Source organism: Cheilinus undulatus, linkage group 8 (genome assembly GCF_018320785.1).
Source record: "Cheilinus undulatus linkage group 8, ASM1832078v1, whole genome shotgun sequence".
Lineage (NCBI taxonomy): Eukaryota > Metazoa > Chordata > Actinopteri > Labriformes > Labridae > Cheilinus > Cheilinus undulatus.
The window spans coordinates 13,978,011-13,999,947 of record NC_054872.1 but is presented as its reverse complement, the minus strand read 5'-3'; the positions used below and the strand labels follow the sequence as shown (position 1 = coordinate 13,999,947).

Genomic DNA, 21,937 nt, shown 5'->3' with positions numbered 1-21,937 from the left:
AAAGCTGTTACATCCCATTTACCAGCAAAACCCCTTCCTTCTGTCACAGCTTGTTTGATTTAAAAGTAGAGTTATTCTGATTCTGATACCAGTATTAGAAATACAACATATGTCATATACAACAATAACTTGCACAGGTTATTAAAAATTAATAACTTTTGAGCCATAAATCATAGCCTCTTTAGTTAGTTTCCCTCTTAAAGCTAGCTGGTGTGCCATCCTCTTGATGCTTAGGGCCCTACGATTTCCACATTAACGGAATTGCAGAATAGGCCAATAAAAACTAAATCTACTGTTTAATGTAGAAATTGTGGAAATTAAATGAATTTGACTGAAATACTGTGTTTTTTAGAAAGAGGAACATTTATCTTGGGAATATGCTCCGGGGAACATTAAAGCGTGGCACAACTTGTGCCTCACTTCAGAAAAGCTCACATTTTATTCATTTACATAAGCAGGACACTGTTTGTTACGGTAAAATTAGTGGAAAAGTTAAAAAAGGGGATTCCAAAAAATTAAAAAGTAAAAAACGGAAATTGGAAAGAAATAAAACGGATTGCATAGGGCTCTAGATGCTATCTATTCCTTTAAATCCCTTACAACAATATTTTAGATAGCCCGGACTTTTTGGGGAATTTAAAGAATAAATCTTTTCTAGTTATTAGATACTGAGGAATGGCAGTTTTTTCCCCTTCTAGCTCTACTTTTTGACAACAAAGTTGCCACTTGTTTTCTTTAAATCCAAAAAAGACTTCCTTCCATTGGACATAAGGAGAAATCTGCAGTAAATTTTAGGATGTACTGACATCAGTCACATATGTAAGTGGAAATAAGGTATAAAACAACAGCCACACACACCCATGTGAGTTTTCCTCCAGCAGAGGCAAAAAAAAGCACTGACATAAACAAAGACGATAAACAAGAATGTCTCCTATCCTCTTCCCCTGAAGTACCTCTACCTGTGTTTGTCTCACATCTGTGCTCTCCATGTGTGCATGTGCATGCTCTCTCTTTCTGTTTCCCCCTCTCTCTTTCCAGCTCTACTTCCACAAGGCTGAAGGAACAGTGCATTAGATAGAATATGAGTTAGTTAAAAGTCCTGATGTTGTTCAGCTACTGTGTCACACTGAGAAGATAAAACCTAAGCCTCAGAGCATCTGAATACAAAGCTTGACCTACCATGAGATGGAAAGAGAGGAAAAATTACAGATTAAAGAATCTTGAAAATTAAGATTACCCAAGAAGGAAGGAAATATTTTCCAACTGTAATAAATAAGTAATCTGAAATCTCTTCAAGAGTCAGAGTATGCAGCCATTTAAACTGCTGGCTGTATGTTAAAATACTTGCTGCAGAGTACTTACTTGCTAGTCAAAGTGACTTCACTGTCATTTTCAATTAAATCATTTAACCAGATGATGGGGTTTCATCAGCTAAAGTTAGCAGCATGTTTTGACTCCCACTGAGCCCTGAAGTCCTAGGAGACAGAGAGAAACCTCTTTCAAAGAACTGACCAGACCTATCTACTGTTGTGGAAGAGCATCAAAAACACTGATTTTAAGATGAAAATGCTTGAGTCTGTGTTTTTATTGGTTCAAATCATGATGCTCTGTTTACGAGAGGAGACTAGAGATGCATGGATTGATCAGGGACTTTGGAAGATTAATATTAAAAATGTGTGACGGATATCAGAATCAATGCCTGTAGCCACTGATCCAATCACTCTGTCAATCCTCTGGTGTCTGCAGCTGAGAGCAGCTGTGTGTGCGTGTGTGTGTGTGTGTGGTGTAATTATGTAATTGAACTGTCAACCAGTGAGCAGTAAGCACATCAGCACTGTGAATCAATTTAAGTGAAATGCAGTGTCTTGAACGTCAGCTTAAAAATAAGTCCCCCACTCATCTGCAGCTCAGTTATTTACTTAAAGCAGCTGTGCAAACTTTGTTTGAAGTCCTACTTGTCAAAGTAATAATCTAATGTTGAAATCTGTGTTTAGAAGAGCAGGAAAAAGCTAGTTCGCTACCTATACAAGGTGACAGAACCTTACATTATGATGTGTTCAGGGTCAGCTCAGTAAAAATGATAAGCAAGAGGAAGTTAAAATCATCATTGTTTGTTCAGATTATGACACTAATCTCAAATTAAGTTATTTATAATGCATTTATGCCAATGCAATTATTGTCCATAATTAGTGCCTTTGTTTTTTTTAATCACATTATTACTCAGAGTCCCTTGCAGCATACTTTGGTTAAGCCACCACAACACTGCAGCCACAGTGGTGTATAATGGATAAAGTGATGCTTTTTAATGTCTCTTTTTACTTTTAAAAACTCAGAGACAGCTCAGTGAAAAAGACAAAAGTCATCTGCACCGTGTTATCACACATTTACTTTTAACCTATTCCTTTATTTCCATTTCAGTCCATAAAAGTTTTTTTTTTTTGCTGTGGTTACTTTCATGTCATAACCTCTGATTGACCCCAAGTTCCTTGTTCTCTTTCCATACAAAAGCAAGACTGTGTTCACACAGGAAGTCAGTTACCCTTTACTAAAATGCAACAAAAAGGAGATTCATTGTTATTAAAAATTGATTGTTTGAAAGTTGAGGATGAGTAATTCAAAAATGAAAGCATGGCTTAAAGGTGATCATTGTAAATCAGTGTTTCGGGTTTATCGATTTGATTGGATATTTGATTGGAGTATGAATCTCTCCTTCTCAGAACAATTCACAGGCTATGTTTCGATTCACTAGGGATCCATTGAAATACGGAAAGATTCACTCCGATCGGATCTGAATTGGTTTGATTTTATCTGGTGAAAACTGATCATGGAATTGCGATGACTTTTTGCTTCATAAATCACAGAAAAAGGGATCATTTTAAAATAGGATGAGTGTCTTTGAGTTAATATATGAGACAAAACCTTTTCATCATTACATTTATGAACTTAAGTCTTCATCACACATCTGCCCAGATGTTTCACTTTGACAGTTAGTTGGTCTAGGGGAAAATGCTAAAATAGTTTTGACCAGTGTGTAAAATGTTGCCCTTTCTGTACTAGTGAATTCACTCTGTGTTTAACCTGATAACAGTAACAACTTAGTATTAAATTTGCCCAAGATGAACAAAATAAAACTTATTAAACAATTAAAGAAGATTCAGATAAATGGGGGGAGCTGGTTGTCTGCTAGTACAGGAAAATAATTATTTAAAATAACATTGTAAACAGTAAAACAAAAACAGCTCTCTAAACATAATACTATCTTTTTTCATATTTCTTTTCCAGGTAAATAATTATTCTACATGTCATTAAGACATGGTTATCTCTACCCACCCTGTATCCTACCATTCTTGTTTGTTTTCATTCTTGAATTCATCTCAGGCTTGGTTAAATGCTCTCTGTTTAAGATCATATCTGTGCACTCAAATTAATCGATTTTGACACCAAATTCATCATTCTCAACAACACATTACGGTTGTGATAATAAAGCTGGCTGCTGATGCTCTGCTAACCAAAGACCTCCCCAAGTTTTGACTGGGAACAGTGTTTATTTTTGGGTCTGTTTGTGCTGCTTGTTGGTGTTAGCATCTTAGAGGCTGTCCACATGTTGGAGAAGATCAGACAGGATAAAGTTTTGGGTCCATAATCAACATGCCTTGCATATAATCAACAGTGATTTCAGTCGTTTCAGTGGTTCAAGCTTATGTAGACGTTTCTTGAAACGTTGCGTGGTTACATAAAAAAAAATTAAAATAAAAAAAGAAACAGATCCTTTTAGTCTCCATGTGGACAAGGCCTTAGCTAATCTGTAGCTCTGCTGTCTCAACAGATGAGATTTGCTGCCATTGTAAGTAATTACTTTTCTCCAAAAGGCATCGACGGGTAGAGATGAGCATCAAAATCCAGTGCCAACACATCCGATACCTACCGAACCGAATAACACAGATATCGATACTTCATTGCAATACCCTGCCACTCAATGAAAGGCAAGAGATACGTTATGGAATCTGTGTGATGTATATGTTAAGTTACACCAGTTTTCTTGTTTATCCCATGTTTGACTGGCACCTTACAAAAATTCATCATTTATGATACCCAGACAACTTTTTTTCTCCTGCTGACTTTCAACACACACACCCCAAAAGTATTGATCCAAGCACCGTCTAGACATTAGTACAGTATAAAAGGTAGCTGTTCAGCATCAATATTGGGGAAAAAACGAGATGATACCCAACCCTACTGACAGGCAATCATTTACAACATTATCCTTCCTTCATAGTAAGTCCACATGACTGGATTTCTGTAAGAGGCTTTGGCGATGCTCCACCTAGAGGTGACTCACGGCTAATGCAACTGTCGTTTAAAGGTAAGAGGCCAACATGAATTGTGCAAGATTAAAGATGTTGAGCCAAAGCACGGCAGAACAAGCTAGAATGACAAACACCACAGCCCCAGAGAACCAATCTTTAAACCACTGCATGGACCAACACATTTTTACTGATCCAGGGCTCCACAGACTGATGCACTTTGCGCTTAAATTGGCTAACTGATTCAGATCTTTACACCACTAATATTTGATCAACCTATCGACATGTTTTTCTATAGCAAAATGAGGTTTGTTCAGTGTTCATATGTATTCCCTGCTGATAAAAAAAAGGAACGAAGTAGTAACTCAACCTAAAACACAGCCAGCATGCTGTTTTCAATGTAAAATGTGATAAGTGGATTAAATATGCTTTAAAAAAAGAATTAAAGCAAATGTAAATGACTCTGATTTTCTGATTCAATACACTTCCTGGACAGTTTTCAGAGTCCCGTCTACCTATAGAGAATTAAGAGCACTCTCTCCAATCACCACAACATGCATATTTAAGTTAGTCAGAAGCTAAACATGCTGACAAACCCATTTCTCTGCTAGAGCTGTAAGTGGCTGAGACACGTGTGCGTCAGTCTGCTGTTGCCTGGTTCCTTTGTTTCACTTTAAATTTGCTCTTGTGCATGGGAAACAACAGCTTCTTTTAACCCTCTGGCAGCCCTCAGTGCCTGCACCCTGTTTTCCCCGCTGGCAGTCAATTACGTAACGAATCCTGAGCATGCGTGAGCGCGTGCCTGTGTATGTTGAGGGGACATGAGAGAGTGATGAGATGAGAACTAGTGACAGACTCCCACTGACTATCCAGCGGTGAAAGCTCTCTGCTCTCGATAAGAGATTGGAGGTCAAATGTTAACATCTGTTCCAGAGGGAGAGGACATATGCTGCAGGAAGCCCGACATCCAGCCCGCTTGGTTTAAGCCCTCTCACTTCCTCTCTCTCTGCATCGACTTGTTTTGTGTGAGGTTGACAGAACAGAGCTGTGATGTTTGGAAAATCCAGGTTGAAGTGAATGCTGAGTAAGAGTGATACTTGGCAGGCAAAAAGATGGAGAAAAGCATCTGTTTCCTAGCCTTTATCGAAACAAAAACATTAAGCCCAATAGTGGAAAAACATCCAAAGCTAGAGAGTAAAAAAAAAAAAAAAAAAAAAGATTAAAAGATGTAGAAATTTGCTCTTCTGTACCAGGTTTTTGTTTCGAGTGTAACTTCCAAGATCAACAACCATGTGTTCAGCCTTCTTCAGTGTGTAGGGTTACATGTTCAGTTATGACTGACACGGTCAACTGTATTTCCTCCAGAGAATGTCAGGAGTTCAGGACAGAATTTTGCTGTATCTTGAAATTTTTCTGACTTGGCAAAAGGTAATAAATCCCAGAGCCTCAGTAGCCTAGTGGTTTAAGTTTGCATACCTCATGTGCAGAAGCTTTTCTTGAAAACAGTGGCCTAAATCCAAATCCAACCAGTTGCTTCTTTCCCATATTTCACTCACTGTTTTTCTTTCTCCAGTTTTTGGTTCTGTCCACCATCCTATCAAAATAAATGTATATAAGCTCCAAATATAACACCTTAAAATACAAATCAAAGTCTGTAAATCCAGCCTGACCAGGCCGTTTTATAAATGAGAGCTAAACTTGCCAAAAACAGATAAAACACCCCTGCACTTGAATAAAATGATGGTAAATACACATTATGTGGATGAATGTAGCTGAACAGTGTCATCTTATTAGTTGTTAACAGCATTAGCAGGATTTCACATCATAAACAATGTTACAATGAATCAACACAAGAGCTGACATGTTGTTTAAGTAGTGGTTAGAAGATCAAATACAATCATGGTTTTAAACCAGAATCAATGACAGATCATGGCTGTATCCGACACCTATCTACACACTAGACTTTTTTTGTTTTATTTATCACCGTTCCTTACACTTCAAAGTCTTTTTTACGGACTGAGTTTGTAATGTGTTCATTCTCAAATTCAAAATTTTGTGTTCGGAGGACTGAAGTTTAAAGTCTACACTACATTTAAACATCGACATCAGCTTAAATGATTCTGTAGATGCCAGCCTGTTGGATATCAGCAAAAAAGCCAATGCCATCCATCCCTAGCTATTCCTATCAATTTTATTTACCATAGACTGTAGGAGATATCTGACAAAGCCTGAGTGCTGTCAGCAGTTTGGTTACAGAAGGGGGCTTCTGAGTCCAAACCGCAGTGGAAAATATATTGAAATTATGTTTCAAACTTTAGATCAACTTTACAGAGAGGTGAAGCTTGGTGGCTTTTTAGTCTCATAGATTTAACCAATAGAAAGTTGGCTCTATCAAAATAAAGCCATCTTGTCATGTAACATTTTTGCCTGCGTTCAGTCTAGGGCTGGGCAATTGATCACAAATTAGATTAAATCGCATTATGGCCTGCTGCAATTTTCAAATCCCAGTTGCAATATTTCTTTAATCAGACATTTGTGTCAAAATGCAGGTTTAGAAGTTTTTTCTGCAACAGAGACATTCTAGTGGCATATTTTTATAATAGTGTACAAAAATATCATATTTTCTTCATTTTTGTATGTTTTTCTTGTTAAATATGAGAATTATATAAAAAATATCATTCCCTGTAATAAAACAGTTCATATCCAACTTGCAAAATGAGTCAACATCATCGCAATTTGATCTTTTTCAAAATTGTTCACTCCAAGTTTAATCGAATATTGTGTTGGTTTTATAGAATGAATTATTGCTTGCTGTTGTTTGAAAATATATAATAGTTTGTTAAAATTAAAGTTGGTGTGTTTGGCCTGGAAATGTGTGTTTAGCTGATTAAATGACTTATTCAAAGTCATCATCTACACACTCTGGCACCAGGAGTACTGTTTAGTTGAAGCAGGCATGACTAATATTTTCAGATGCTGGCCCTCAGTGCAGACCAGAAATGTCCAAGATTTATTTCAGCCACTTGCCTAAGGCCAGAGATATAACTGATATATAACTGTTGTTTCAACTGCATTTGCATATGCATCCAGGTGTGTGCTGGGTCCTGACAATTATTGTAAATACATTTGAAAAACATCTCTAAGTTTCTAACGTTTTAGAATTAAGCGTAAAAATTATGAAAACACATGCAGTAAAGTCTGTTCTAAGATGGTGTGATGGTTTGAATGAGCTGAAGCAACAAAAGAAATCTCTCAGATTAAAAAAAAAAAAAAAAAAAAAAAAAAAAAAAGCTACAACCTGACTGCAAGAATCATCTGTCTACTCCGCTGGACATGTCATCTCTCTGTCAGCCACCAGAGAAACAATTGCATTTATTTCATGATAGTTTAAAGCTAAAAATTCAGTTTCATTTTCTCATCTTGCATTTAACTCCTCTAACATTCCTCCTTTTCTGAGTTTTGTGAAGTTATGCCTCTCTCCCGTTTATGACACAGGAGAAGCTGCTGCTGAAAACCCTCCATTTCTTGATGTTGCTCTTTAGAATAAAAGTCCTCAACGACGATCAGCATTGGAGGCTTTTATTGTTACAGACTTGGCAGATATAGAGCGCGTGTCATCAGACACTTTACAAAACTTGAGCATCATGATGCCAACAGACAGGAGCAATTTTGGCTGCTTGGAGGCAGACAGCCACAACCCACTTCTTTTAACCATCCAGGACTAAAGGCAAGGGAAATAAGGAACACTCCTTCAGCAGGTGAGATATCTGTTGCTGCGTCTGGATCAAGTAAAAATAGACAAGCCCCCTGACCTTACCATAAAGTCTGGTCAGCACAGCTTCATGGATCTGTGCCACAGCAGAGAGACAGGAGTTGGGATTAAACTTACTGTTTTCTGGCACAATTCTCTCCATTATTATAATCTTAATGACCCGTAGACCACCGTGGCTGATAGATTTGGGAAGTTTACCTCACAGTGATCAGACCCACAGCATGGAGCTGACTGTCAACTTTCATTAAAGGGCAAACAACAGACTGCACTGACATGAATTGCTCAGTCATTTTATATCAATGTAGCATTAGGGGGGCAGGGTAATTCCACATAGGGAGCAGTGACATCATGGGGGGGCTATATTTGCCCTGCTCAAATGAAACCAAGCGAGCAAAGAGATGAACAACTTTCTACAGTCTACATAAAAAATTCAGTCACACATACATCACAGTGTTTTCACATGTTAACAGCAACCTTATCCTGGCATATCTAGCGTGTTAAAACAAAGTTTGGATTTCAGCTTTACAGCGACTTTAATAATAAACTGTAACATCAGCTAAGACTAATGTAAACATTATCAACACTAAGAGCTAGAGCTGCTAATGCTAACAGCACAGATAACTAGCCATACATGTCCTGCAGCAACAGTGTCTGAGATGGCACATGGAAAAAAATACCTGCAGTGGATCTGCTGATGAAAATGCACTCTGGATGTAACACAGATATTTAGAAATATTCTTGGAAATTTTGATGTGATTCAGAATTGTAGAAACTAGCACATGCAATTCTTGCGTCAATCAATTTTCTCACAGCACCTCTATTTACCACAGACATGTGGCTTTAACGTCAGTCTCGAAGTATGTGCGTGTATGTGTAACATGTCTGAGGCCATCTTGTCATGCAAGCAAAAATGCTTGTAATGTGTTTTTAATACTGATGAAAGAGGGTGCGGCTAAGTTAACGGCTGATTAGTTCTGACGCCTCTAAACTCTTTCTGGAAGGTGTTAAGTACCAGCCACTGTTAGAAGAGAGACCAGATCAGTTTTTTAATCCTCAAAATGGACTGCAAATACAGAGTGGTAGTACATAACTATCCCTTAGTATGTCTAAGAATGTCTTTCAATGGACTAAGTGGATTCATATTCAGAATATTTGGCACTAAACCAGAGGAATGTGATGCTGGTTGGCACATGTTACCCGTTAAGTAATGGATAAAGCCCTGCACTGACTGACAAAACAGCTGTAGCACCATAATCATCATGACTTGTCCTACATAACAATGCCAGTCTGATTTTCAGCTCAGCACTGGGAGTAAGTGAACACGGTTGTATGTGGGCCAGCAAGTAGAGAAGTCAGAGTTTTGTCAGCTAAGTGACCAGTCAGCCATGAGTGTCTAGCTGAACTACAACAGCTTCACTACCCAGAAAACAAACGTCTGTGAACAGGCTCCAGGAGCCAGGCTCCCTGCTTACATAAGCCTGTTCACACATACGCACTCCTGGCAATTTCTACATTTCTGGACAGGCTTCTCCTAAAATCTAACTTAAATAACTGTTCACATATGCACCTTACAGCAATAGACCTGTAGGACAGAATGGAAGAGAGTTTTCAGTACAGACAGAAAAAAAAGAAGAGCATTGAAATAGCAGCCGGGCAAAAGAGCCTGATGGTATGATGACAATTTGTACCTTAATATCACTGCTAGGTGTACCTGGATATAATCACAGCAGTGATGAGTGAACAAGTAAGGAATGAGTGGTAACTGAAAACTTCTGAGCAGCATGATATAAAAATTATCCTTGACACAGGATTATTCACTTTAATCAGCATTGCTGATTAACCAAATAGCCAGACTTTACTTTGGCAGAAAGCCTGCACCATGACACTTTTCATTTTTTCTGCAATCCACAGTTGTTCTGTAGTCCACAATTATCAAAAATGCAGTCAGTATCAGCATGCATAGGTTACTATAAAAGTAACATTAACTGCCATATGCTACAGAGAAGTTGATGGTTTTGGTTGCCACTTACATGTTTTATTTTTTTTTAAGATTTTTTGTGCTTTTTGGGGGGCTTTTTGTGTCTTATTAGATAAAAGAGGACAGTGGATAGAGTCAGAAACAGGGTCAAGAGTGGGGGAGAGACACGCGGTAATGGGCCTCAAGATGGATTTGAACCTGGCCGCCCACATACATGGGGAGCGCCTTAAACCACTATGCCACCTGCTCCCCGCCACTTACATGTTTTAACCTGTTTTAGAGCGTCGTTGTTCAACTGGATGCTCTAACCAATATGGACATGCCTGGGTTATAGTTCGAAAAGAGGAGCAACAAGTGAATTGAAGCTGTTCCAACTGTTCCCTGTGGTAAAAAACACAGTAGCAATTAACAAGCTTCTATTACTCCTGAAGACCAAATATTGTGTTTACCTGAGCATAATAATACTGTCTTCCAACTAGCATTACAGAGCCAGAACACTGACTTACAGCTGACAGTGATCCTCATAATACTGTTTAGTGAGTGCCCTTCACTTAAAAAAAAAAAAAAAAAAACTGCAGACCACAGCTCTCAGAAACCCCTTCTTGCAGACCACTGCCGTGAGACACCACCTTTGTCAGGAAGGAAATACACGTTTCAGCTTTCAAAATGAAATTGGATTGAACTCCCAGTAAGAATTAGGGTGAGGGTTAACATAAAGGTTAGGATATCAAAAGTTAAAAGTCAAAAACTGACCTGCAAAACCTGATTACAAAACTTTTAATAAAGCCGAGTAAACAGTCTGCTTACAAGATGAGAGCCTGTCCTCCATGAAAACATTCTAGCCTAGCTAGTGTAGCTAAGGCTAAAGCTAATGAAGCTGCTGGGCTAGATAGGTAATGTAGCTGAAGACTGTACACCTTATATAGTTTTTCAAATCTTATTAACCCATATTCACGTAAAATAGCTACATAGCTAGTGTAGCTAAGGCTAAAAGGCTAAAGCTAACAAAGCTACGTAGGCTACAAAGATTACGTGGTGGAAGACTGTCTATTACAGTGTTGCAAATCTTATAAACCGATATTTTACTTATGTAAAATAGCTACACAACCAAAGCTAAAGCAGACAAATCTACTTAAGCTAATGCTACATTTGTTAAAGCTGGCTTTGCTCCATAGATATTGTACCTATATAGTTAATGTAGCTACGTAGCATTAGCTTGCTTAAGCTAACATTTCTATGGCTCATGTTTCTTAAGCTCACACTGCTAAAGCTGACATTGGTAAAGCTAAATCCAACTCAGCTACATTAGCTTAAGTAGTGGTATTAATTACATAGCTAGCATAGCTATGTTAGCTCTAAAGAAAATGAAGCTAAAGTGAGCCATCGTTTGCTTAACTACTTCTAAAACGGATACATGCATAATTTAATCCCCCATTAAATATCTGATATTTATTCTCTTTTATTTATGAAATGTTTTTTAGTCTGTAATGTTTGCGATGTGGATATTTAATGAATGTAACTGCTAGACTTTGTTTATGAATAAAGTTGAATTTAAAAGGTCTTAAACTGGAAATAAGTTGTGCCAGCAAATTACATCTATTCATTCCTGACCAATGTGACGTCTCACAGTAGTTGTCTGCAAGACGGGGTGTCTGAGAGCTGTTGTCTGCAGCCAGATCCCTCAGCTTCACTTGACAAACAGCAGCATTATGGACTCAAACATATCATGAATACATGAACTGTAATTACTGTTGTAGACTTTCATCCTAACGGCTGTGTAAGGGCAGATACACCAGTATGTAAACATCACCAAAGCAAAGTCCTGGCTGGTACAATTCTATTTTTAGAGATTTAGATAGTGTCCCTGTGCTGTATTAGGGTCCAAAGTGACAAAAACATCCAAATGAAACTAATATTGCTGTTGTTCTACAGTTGTCAGATGATGGAAACGTGTCCTTTAGGATTAAGTTCCCCAGTGTCACAGCATCAAGCAGCAGTCGATAGCTGCATCAGTCCAAAACATTTTTTGCCCTCCAGGCCTCCATGCCAGTCATGTGACTAAAAGCTATAAATATGGTGTATATATATCTTTATTGAACTGGTATAAGAAGGGCAATCAGTATCAGCCAATACTGAAGTCCAGATATAGTGATTTTGGATCTGCAAGGCTCTGTAACCCCTGTATGATTGTTTAACAGCCATGGCAGGATGTCATCTCATACTATGCAGCCAAATAGTTTACAGGACATGACATATGCTCACTATTTATGTGCTCAAGCTGCACACTGACAATTGTCAAAAAGTTTCATTTGAAAACTGCAACAAACAGAGGTTAAAGTCACATCTATCAGTGCTCATGCAAACACAGGGATCACAAATAAACATGATTGCAAGCTTGATGACAAGCTTGACAAATACTCCCTGTCAGCTGACTGCCTCCTGTCATGGAATATGCATGTTTGGAATTTATGCAGACAAAGACACAAAAAATGGCTGCTATTGCCATGTTGTTCGACAGTTAGCATTGGTACAATTAGGAAAAAAGCCCTGAAGTTGTGGAGCTGTCACGTGGCTCTGCTCTCACTGAGAAAGGTAGTGCAGTCAAGCAATCAAAATATGTAAGTTATATACCATAAATTCGTCTGACTGATCCGAGGAATCTAATCAGGCCGTGATCAGCAGCTGTACCCTATGAAAATTGCACGACATACAATGCAAGATCAGTCTCAATTTCAGCCCAATTCCAAAACTAGTTGTGCAACTCATAAATCAGTTAATAACTGGCTTGAAATCTCGCAGTGTGTTCCCAGCCTAAAACAAAAAAAAAAAAAAACACTTTTACTGCATACACTCTGGCATTGCTTCTCTGGAGAAGGTTGAGAATGCATAAAAAAACACTGTTTATCAGCCAATTTTTATTTTTAATTTCTGATCAGACTGCAGTGGGATTTTCCTCCTAAAAGGCCACATATGGCTCTGAGGGAATATCAGACTCCAGTGAACATCAACTCTCCAGGGGTGCCATGCTGTACATAGCTATTGCTGCGTTAATCAGGCATATATTTGTTTTTCTTGTCATGCATGGGCACCATCAGTCAGTCTCTGGAGTGTCATGGTGATACAGCCTGGGGGCTGCAGCATTAGCTCGATATTCTTTAATGTAAACACAAAACCGCTGCCACCTGTGGATTCTAACAAATGATCCAAACTACATCCTCTCAGCGTAGATCTGGAGGCAAAATATTCTACTGTACCATCTGCTGTGATCACTACGATAAGATGAGACATTGCATGCTGTGTATGACGTCGCTGCGGTTAACAGGATATGCTGTCAGTAACACCACGCCTTGCAAAAAAGCTCACAAAACAGTTGTGCTGTTGAGCAAGGAGCGTTCATACTGCAGGTAATGTGACTCAACCTGTCTGCCAAGAACAGACGCAGACTTGAGGGGAAGTAAAGAAAACAGAGGAAGTTTGTGAGTCTGTGAGGACGGAAGTTGACAAACCTCATACTCTACCTGCAAAACCCAGATAAGAGAGTGCAGTAACAAATTTATCTAGCAGGATGGCAAAACAGTTTCTACCTATACATAAAGCTCCAATAATACACAACTACACTCGAGGCCTGCTGCTACAAGCTGGTCTTGTTCATAAACAATAAGGAATGCAAACGTTACACGTGACGTCTGAGCAAACCTCTTGGCATTTTCCCAGCTGAGCTGAGCCAAATCCAGTGAAATGCAAAGGAATGCATTCCTGCGGTTTTCCCAGCTCAGGTAGTCACAGGCAAACAGAAGTTCAACGCAGACAATGTGAAGGTTAAAGTGGAACAACTAGCTGGAATTTAAAAGTTTTTCATTCCACAAAATCCATCAGACACATTAAAGATATTCCCATCAAGGTAGCTCTGCATCAAAAATCAAACAATAAAAAAGCTCTAACAGTAGCCTATGTGACTGTAAAATTTAAGTTTCATGGTGCAACTGATAAGATCTGTCTGCTCCGCAAACAATCGGTTTTGTTCTCTGTCTATCAAAAAGGACAGCTGAAGAAGTCAAGCACTGACTCTGTATCACACAGAGCCAGAGGTTACCTTAATGAGTGCTCCCTGGCCGCTGGACGTTCAGGGCTGCAGGCTTTGATAAATCAGTGCAGTTCAGTCATGAGCAGCCACTCACGTGTGACTATTTATAGACCTAGTGCGTAGCAGCGACAGTGAGTGAGCATGTCACCACTTTGAGAGCCACTCTGTTGTCTCTTTTACATGCAAATAACAACCTACACGTAAATCTGACAGCCTGAATCGTGTCACACGCTGCTGTTGTGGACCGGCTCTTCTCAGCAGACGCACACAGCAGTGGTGAACAGCTGCTCTGTTCAGGGGAGACCAACTGGACCTTTAAGTTTTCTGTTACAAGCGTGCACTGTTTTCATATCGAGAGGAGAACCATGGAGCGCTTGCTAAAGATCAGTTAGGATGCAGAGTGATGTAAAAGTTTCTTCGAGATTTAATACTGTATGATTTAGACTCCTGAGAACAAGGCTGACCACTCTATAGACCAAAACATAAAGAAATACAAGATATACCTTTTGAAAATGCTAGAAAAGCCATAGTGGCTGAAAATACCACCATTTGCTTTAAACCTTCAATAGAAATTGTGAACTTAACTGTATATGTGTTTGGCTATTTCATAAGGCAACAGGTTTGTATCTTGTAGGCCTATTTCAATATGACTACTGTTTTTATGAATATATAAAATAACCCTGACCTCATATTCCACATACTCTGTTTGCACCATGCTCCAGATGTGCAGCAGTTTGCCCTGACCAACAGCGTGCGCCCTCACCCACTGGATGTGTTTCTGGAGGGATGTGCAGCAAAGTGTTGCAAAAAAGATTACGCGAGAACTATGAGTTTGAACAAGAATAATATGTAAATATTATTATTATGTAGTTTTTAAATACATATTTGCACTAGCCTGGGATGTTGAAGGTATTGTTTTATATTGTTTTATTATTCCTACTCATATGTTTTGATTTTATTGGAAAGCACTTTGGTCACTTTATGTGTTGTAGAGGGCTCTACAAATAAAAGTTGATTGATTGATTGAAGGTAAACTTGAGGCAGCCCTTGGATTCAACTAGGAAGTTTTGATAAAAGTAAGTAGAAATTAACGGGGTAGGATTAAATTACTTAAAACTTTTTCCTACTAATTTTTGCTAATGTAAACTGAAATGGATGTTGCTGTGTTCTTATTTGATTTTATTGCTGTTCACTTGTCATCTTCCTTTTAAACTGACTTTAAGCTGCCTTTTAAATGTTCTGAATAAAGATATCAATCAAATCATCAAAAAGCAAGCGGATATCATGATGCACTTCAAAACAAAGCAAAATCACAATGTTGTGGAGAAAGCTATGTTCTCAGCTGCATTGTTTAAACACCAGAAAATCAAGAATTGGACAAAAGCAATGTGATATGCAAGCTATGCAAATACACGACAACACCAGGCTAATTAGCAGTCAGCAACAACAGCTAGACTTGCTACATCACACCACTATGTGCTGTCACATCCAGCACTGAATGACAGTGTGCAGTTTCAAGCCGACTGTACAACGGTCGTGACAGAATGTCATTTCACACTGTGCAACTGAATCATTTACGACGCACGACCATTGCGCATGACTTGTGTGCTCACACTGTGCGGCTGAAATCGGGACGGACTGTGACAGAAACCCACAGAGTTTCCTTTTTGAAATGAGGCACACTCAGGGTGAAGTGTCTCCATTCATTTTCTCTATCTCACTCCTTTATCCCTCCCGCTCTCTCTCTCTCTCCCGCTATCTCTCTCTATCCCACACACAAACATCATCATCGTCTGTGTCTGTCTGTGAGCTGCAGGTCTGCAGATAGGAATATTTCCTGCTTGCTTGCTTACTTTATCATAGCGGGGTGCATCAGAAAGTGATTCCAGCTGTTTTCGTGGTAATTTAGGATTGTCTGACCATTAACAAAAGAAAACAATCCCATAAAGTTGTTTATTCTGTTCGCGTTTCTGCTCTGACTGTGAAGTGTCAGGAGTTGTGCGACCAAAATATCAAACATGCCAGAAATCCTTACCATCAGTTGGGAGCAGGTCATGCGGTCGTACGACGGGGCTGTGGTCGGCCGTCGTATGCCCCTGTACACAGCACGAGAAACGACGCCTGATCTGACTGAGGGAGTCGTGTGACTCCAAATTCGTGGCTGAATTGCAGGAAAATCGGGATCAAAAGATCACAAGCAGCACTTTCATGCTTTGTTTGTGAAGACTTAAGCCATACTATGTAGCTGAGAAAAACACTCTTTTAATACAAGCTTGTTTATTGTAAACTGAAACCAGAATATTAATGTTGTATAAAAAACAGCGAGAAAGGCCCTGAAAGTGCCATTTTTATTTTAGTTGAATATTATTTTTCATTTAATAATTCCTCAGTTGTATCATGAGGCTGTGGGAAATACCCAGCCCTACTTACACCCCTGCTGAAGAGCCACACCGACAGATTGAGCTGGAAATTGTAACTTGCAAAGCCCTTTGATTTATTGGCATTATAGGTAGCAAGCTTCTGTGCATTGTTAATATAATAAAAATTTAAACCTAATGATAACTTTTATGGAACTGTTTTATTCTGGACACATATGGTCAGTACCAAATAGCATATTAAACAAATTTCCAATTGAAAACTGGATTTCATCACTACCAACGCTCCACTACAACTTAAACATGCTATAAGCTATGATAAAATTCAGTTTTTGGTTTGGATTGAGGCCTGTTTTTCATGCAATATAGTAGCCGAATTTCACAAACCTAAGCAGCCATTGACTTCACGGCTTTAGAAAATATAACACTGTCGTTTATATTGACGCAAAGCATAAAGGTAGTAAAGTGGTACATTTGTAAACCGGGATTGGTACAATGAGAGCGAGGGAAGCAGCAGGAGGGTGGTGGTGGTAGTAGTAGAGGTGGTGGGGGCGACGCTGTCATAGCACATGACAAAGCAGTGGCACTGTCTGGTGGCAGTGATGCTTTTTTAAATAACACTTACTACATACTCTTAACACAAAGAGAGGAAGATTTGGACGAAGAAGAAAATGACATTCCAAGCATATTTCCCTGCAGGTTTCGAAACGGCTGTTTCGCAGTGTAAACAAGTCGACGTGGATCTTATATTTACTATCATTACGCCACGTAACCTGCGGTGTAAAATCAGCAATAAAGCGACAGTAACACCAAATGTGCGTGACTGTCTCCACAGAGGCTTTCTCGCCTTGTTTTTATCAGTGTGTATTTAACCAGTTTGGCAGTGCACATACCCTTCTCCTGTTAGTCTGTGTCAAATGCATCCACAGCTGAGCCTTGCACTGGATGTAACCAACTGTCAGTCTTCTTTCGGCGTTGGTCGACGGTGGTCGTCAACATCAACAATTACGTATTTTCCCCCGTTATCGGTCGACGTTGCCGTAATCACCAAAGTGCCTCCGTAAAAAAAAAAGAAAAAGAGAAAAAAAGCGTGTCGGTGCTTCCTGATTTAGGTACAGTGATGATGTTGTTTGTAAGGGGTGGGGCGGAATGCAGCTTTAGTCCGCCAAGAAATGTAGGCTAAAAAGCACGTTGGTGCACGTCTGTGCAGGGTTTGTAACTCTGCTGGGAGTGTAAAAAGACAGCCGTGATTTTGAAATACTATGCCAGGCTTGCATAAAATGAATCAAACACGAACAGGGTTTGCTCATTCTGGCACAGTAAGCTGCACGCAATTCTAGCAACACTTCATTATCCTGCGTTCACTGCAGATTACAGGCGGACAGCTGTAGATGTAACACCTTGCTCAACAGCACTATGACCAAGGGAAAAGGTGGGTTGGATAATGCAAAGCTTCCCCTTACCTATCAGCAATAAAATACAGTTCACGAAACTGAATTCGCACTCAGACTTGTGCAGAGATGGCTTAAAGGATTTGTTCAACAAGTCCAAATTGCATTTGTTCACCAATTTCAATTTAGATAAGAGATTAGATCAGTCTTTTTCACACACCGGGGAAATGTTCATTGTTTATAACACCAAGGAGCAAAGATTGACTAGCGAGTAAACATAGAGCAATAACAGTGCTGTCTGCAGTGGTGCTCAGGGGCAAAAATAACAAATAGCGCACCTGCTGTTTGCAGTGGGGCACCATTGTTCAAAAAATTGTCAAGCATTTATTGTTAGAAATCCTGGCTCAGATTAAACTTTTTTTTATGATTATACCTAGGCTACTACACCTCTGTAAAAAAAAGAAAAGACAAGGAATTACGAACCATTTCACTGATTTCAAAAAGATACAAAAGGGAGGATGTCAGTGAACATGACTTTTTCACCATGGACCTTATGGAACTTTATTTTATTTTCTCCACTGAGATGCAGTTTCACTCAATGAGAGGACACCCTGTCTATTCAAAGACGGCCCTAGAGGACACTTTATCACTATTGTCCACTTGCCCAAGGCAAAAGGGCAAATTTTGTCCACATAGTGGGCACTTAAGAGAGACATTTGTAATATTTGGTCTATTTAGAGAGCCGAAATGAAAGCTCTTTGTCAAATTCTGTCCACTTTGAGAGCACAAAGCCAAATTTTGTTCATTGAGAAGATAATATGCAAAATTTTATCCACACAGAGGACACTTTGGAGGGGATTTTTTTATTAGTCTGCATAGGGTACACTCAAGAGGTCAATTTGTCAAATTTTGTCCACGTAGAAGGCAATATGCCAATTTTTTTTTTTTCCTAGAGCTCAAAGCCAAATTTGTCCCTACAGAAAGCAATAGGCCCAATTTTGTCCAAATATAGGAAACTTAAGAGGAATTTTTGTCACATTTAGTCTATTCAAAGGGGCACTCGAGAGGGCACCTCCTTGTGTTTATCTACCATAGTGGCAAACATGAGGGTACTTCTGAGGCAATATTTCCAACATTTTGCACCGAGGAAGGCAATTTCCCCCTCTTAGTCCACCAGTGCCATGATTCAGAGAAGAGATAAGATCGATCTGTTTCCCACGCCAGGGGAAATGTTAATTGTTTACAGCAGAGAGGTGCTGGAGTTGTTGCACATGTGGTTGTGCACATAGATGTTATTACAGTTTCTTTATATTATTTTGATCCCTTCTTTATATAATTGTAAATCAAATCAATATCAGAGGAATTTTCTGTGAATTAGTTACTGTTTGTGTACTTTTTATGACTGCAGACTTGGTTGAGGAGTCTCACTACAGCAGGAAGGATCTGCAGTAATCTCTCTGCCACACAATGCTGTTAAAGCGCGCTGTCACTGAAGGAGCTGCAGGAAGTGAGAATTGTTGTCAGCTTTGCTATCGTCCTTCTGTCTTCCACCTCCTCCACAGGGTCGAGGGGACAGTCCAGAGCACAGCTGGGCCCCTTTGCCATCTCTCTCATAAGGGTTTTTTTTTTTTGCTTGCCAATATAGTCTAAAATTAATGTGTCTGTAGGACCAGCTCAAACAAAAAAAAAGAGAGCTACAAGATCATTGTTTTATATTTATATTATTAAAGCTGAAATCCTCTGCTGTAGGGTAGGAAATGTTTTATGGCACATTGAAGAGAACCGGCTGTTTTTCAGTGTCACTGTTCAAAATGAGAAAATATGTTAAACCAATGGCATCCAAATTTTGGCATGATCCACTTTTTAATTGGCCCACAGCAATTTCTAAAAGTAAAATTGTATGAAACATGAAATGTGGTCTGTGTTATTATTATCCCCCTTATGGTGACATATATGAGAAGATAAAGGGGAGAGCTTTCTGGGGCCCTGCCAAATAGGGGGCCCAGGAGTTAAGGACCTTGTCCAATGGCCCAAACTGAATATTGATTCCGTACTGACTGGGATTCAAACATTTGATCTCCCTGACCAGAGTCTGTGGTGTAACCCACTGAACTATTCAGCCCCTGTTGTAAAATTAATATGTGCAAAACATATTTTATATTTTACCTGAATAATAATCACTCTGGTCAGACCAACAAAAATTAAATCTATTAATGTTGTACAGTATGGAATTTTTCAAAATGTAAATCCCTTTTCTTACAACAGAATGACCTTTTTAAAGTAATGATAACAATGTGGATAAGCCCATTGAACTAAACCATCTGGAAAGTAATGTCAGACTTCATGATGCCTGGAAAAAGTAGATAAAACTGAGACAACTTTGGTGCAAATTTAATTGCAAAAAGACCAAAACAAAAAGGCAACAAGTGACAAAATGGGTAAAAGTGGCAAAAATGGCAAAACTTGGTTGTGGCAAAAGGAGTTGCGAAAATGGGTCAAAAAAGCCTAAAAGTGGAGATGGGTTAAAGGTTTTTTAAAAAGTGCCATAAAGAGGTTAAAAACTGCAAAAATGCACAAGATTGGTAAATAGTAACAAATAGCTGTTAACATTGATAAAAAAAACATGGTAAAATAGTTTATGAGTGGTGGAAAAAGAGGCAAAAATGGGCTAAAAGTGGAAAATGTGGGTATTAAGAGATAGTGAGTTAAAAGTGGCTAAAAGCGTGGTAAAAATGTGTTACAAGTGAAAACAATGGAGTTAAAGTGGCATAAACATAGTTGAAAATGGCAAAAAGGGTTGAAAGTTGTAAAACTGGTAAAAAAGAAAGGTTGTAGAAATGGATAACAAGTGGCAAAAGGGAGAGAAGGATGTCAAAAATGGGTTCAAATTGGCAGAAATTGCTTAAAAGTGGCATAAGCATGGTTGGAAGTGGCGAAAAGGATTAAAAATGGCAAAAACTGGTTAAAAAGCATGAAAAATGTGATAATGGTAGTGGCAAGATGTGTGGAAAATGGAAAAAAATCTAAATCAAACATCTTCGACATCAGACACTTTTCAGCTCTACAATGAAGTAACTGTTAGCCTGTCAGCAGGGTTAATTTTGACAGCTATTTTTGATTTTAGTCTTAGTCTTAAGATGAGATATCTTTAAGTTTTAGTCACATTTTAGCCATTTCTACTCTTTTTAGTTTTAGTCTAGTTTTAGTCAACAAAATCTCAAAAACGTTTTAGTCTAGTTTTAGTCTATAAACAGTCACACAGTAAACAGTAAACACTCACATTTTAGTCTTTACTTTTAGTCCAACCATTTATTTTCTTGCCTAAATCATGTACCAAATCATGGTAGTGTGTTTTATGCACTCTGCTAAACCTGGGGTCCCTGCTTTCTACAGCTGTGAGGCAGAATACATACAGATTTATTCTTTTTTTGACAGATTTACCCACAGAGGAGAAATATCACAGATTTTAAATGTCCAATAAAAACTACATTACATATTTGTATAGTTGTAGTTATCTTGACAAAAATGAAACTCATTTTTTGTCAGTTTTAGTCATCACAGATCTATTTTTGTTATTCTTAGTCTAATTTTTGTCATGGAAGAATGTTTTTAGTCATAGTTTTAGTCAATGAACTTAACACTGGATGCTACTGGTCCAACACACTGACATTGTAAATGAATTCCCACTGGAGAGGGACCGTCTCTGGAGTTTCTCAGGGGCCCAGCCAATTCTGTTAGCAGGCTCGATGACACTTGGAGATGTGCTGCTCAGCTCTGCTGCTTTTGCATTTATTTATAACATAGATTTATTCATTTTTAAAATTAATGTAGAGATTTCAGTGCTACTTATTGCATCATTAGGTAGTCTTACAGTTAAAGTACCAACAAAAAAGATGTGCATCATTAAGATGCCACAAAAGCTACTTTTAGCCTGTTGTGACACAGCACAACTAGTTCAACATCGTCCAGCCTCAGACCAGGCAAATTGTCAACCATTATTGAGGATTTTTGGGGTGATGAAAAGGTTGCCTAT

General features: G+C 38.7%; 1 protein-coding gene across 1 annotated transcript in view; it reads right to left on the bottom strand.

The window, feature by feature from the left end:
* LOC121513112 (myelin basic protein-like) overlaps positions 1–17,651 on the bottom strand; it is a 79,579-nt gene extending 61,928 nt beyond the window's left edge. The window contains exon 1 of the mRNA XM_041792634.1: positions 17,407–17,651. The gene's annotated coding sequence lies outside the window, so the exon portion shown is untranslated. The remainder of the gene's footprint in view (positions 1–17,406) is intronic.
* Positions 17,652–21,937: the final 4,286 nt, after the last annotated feature.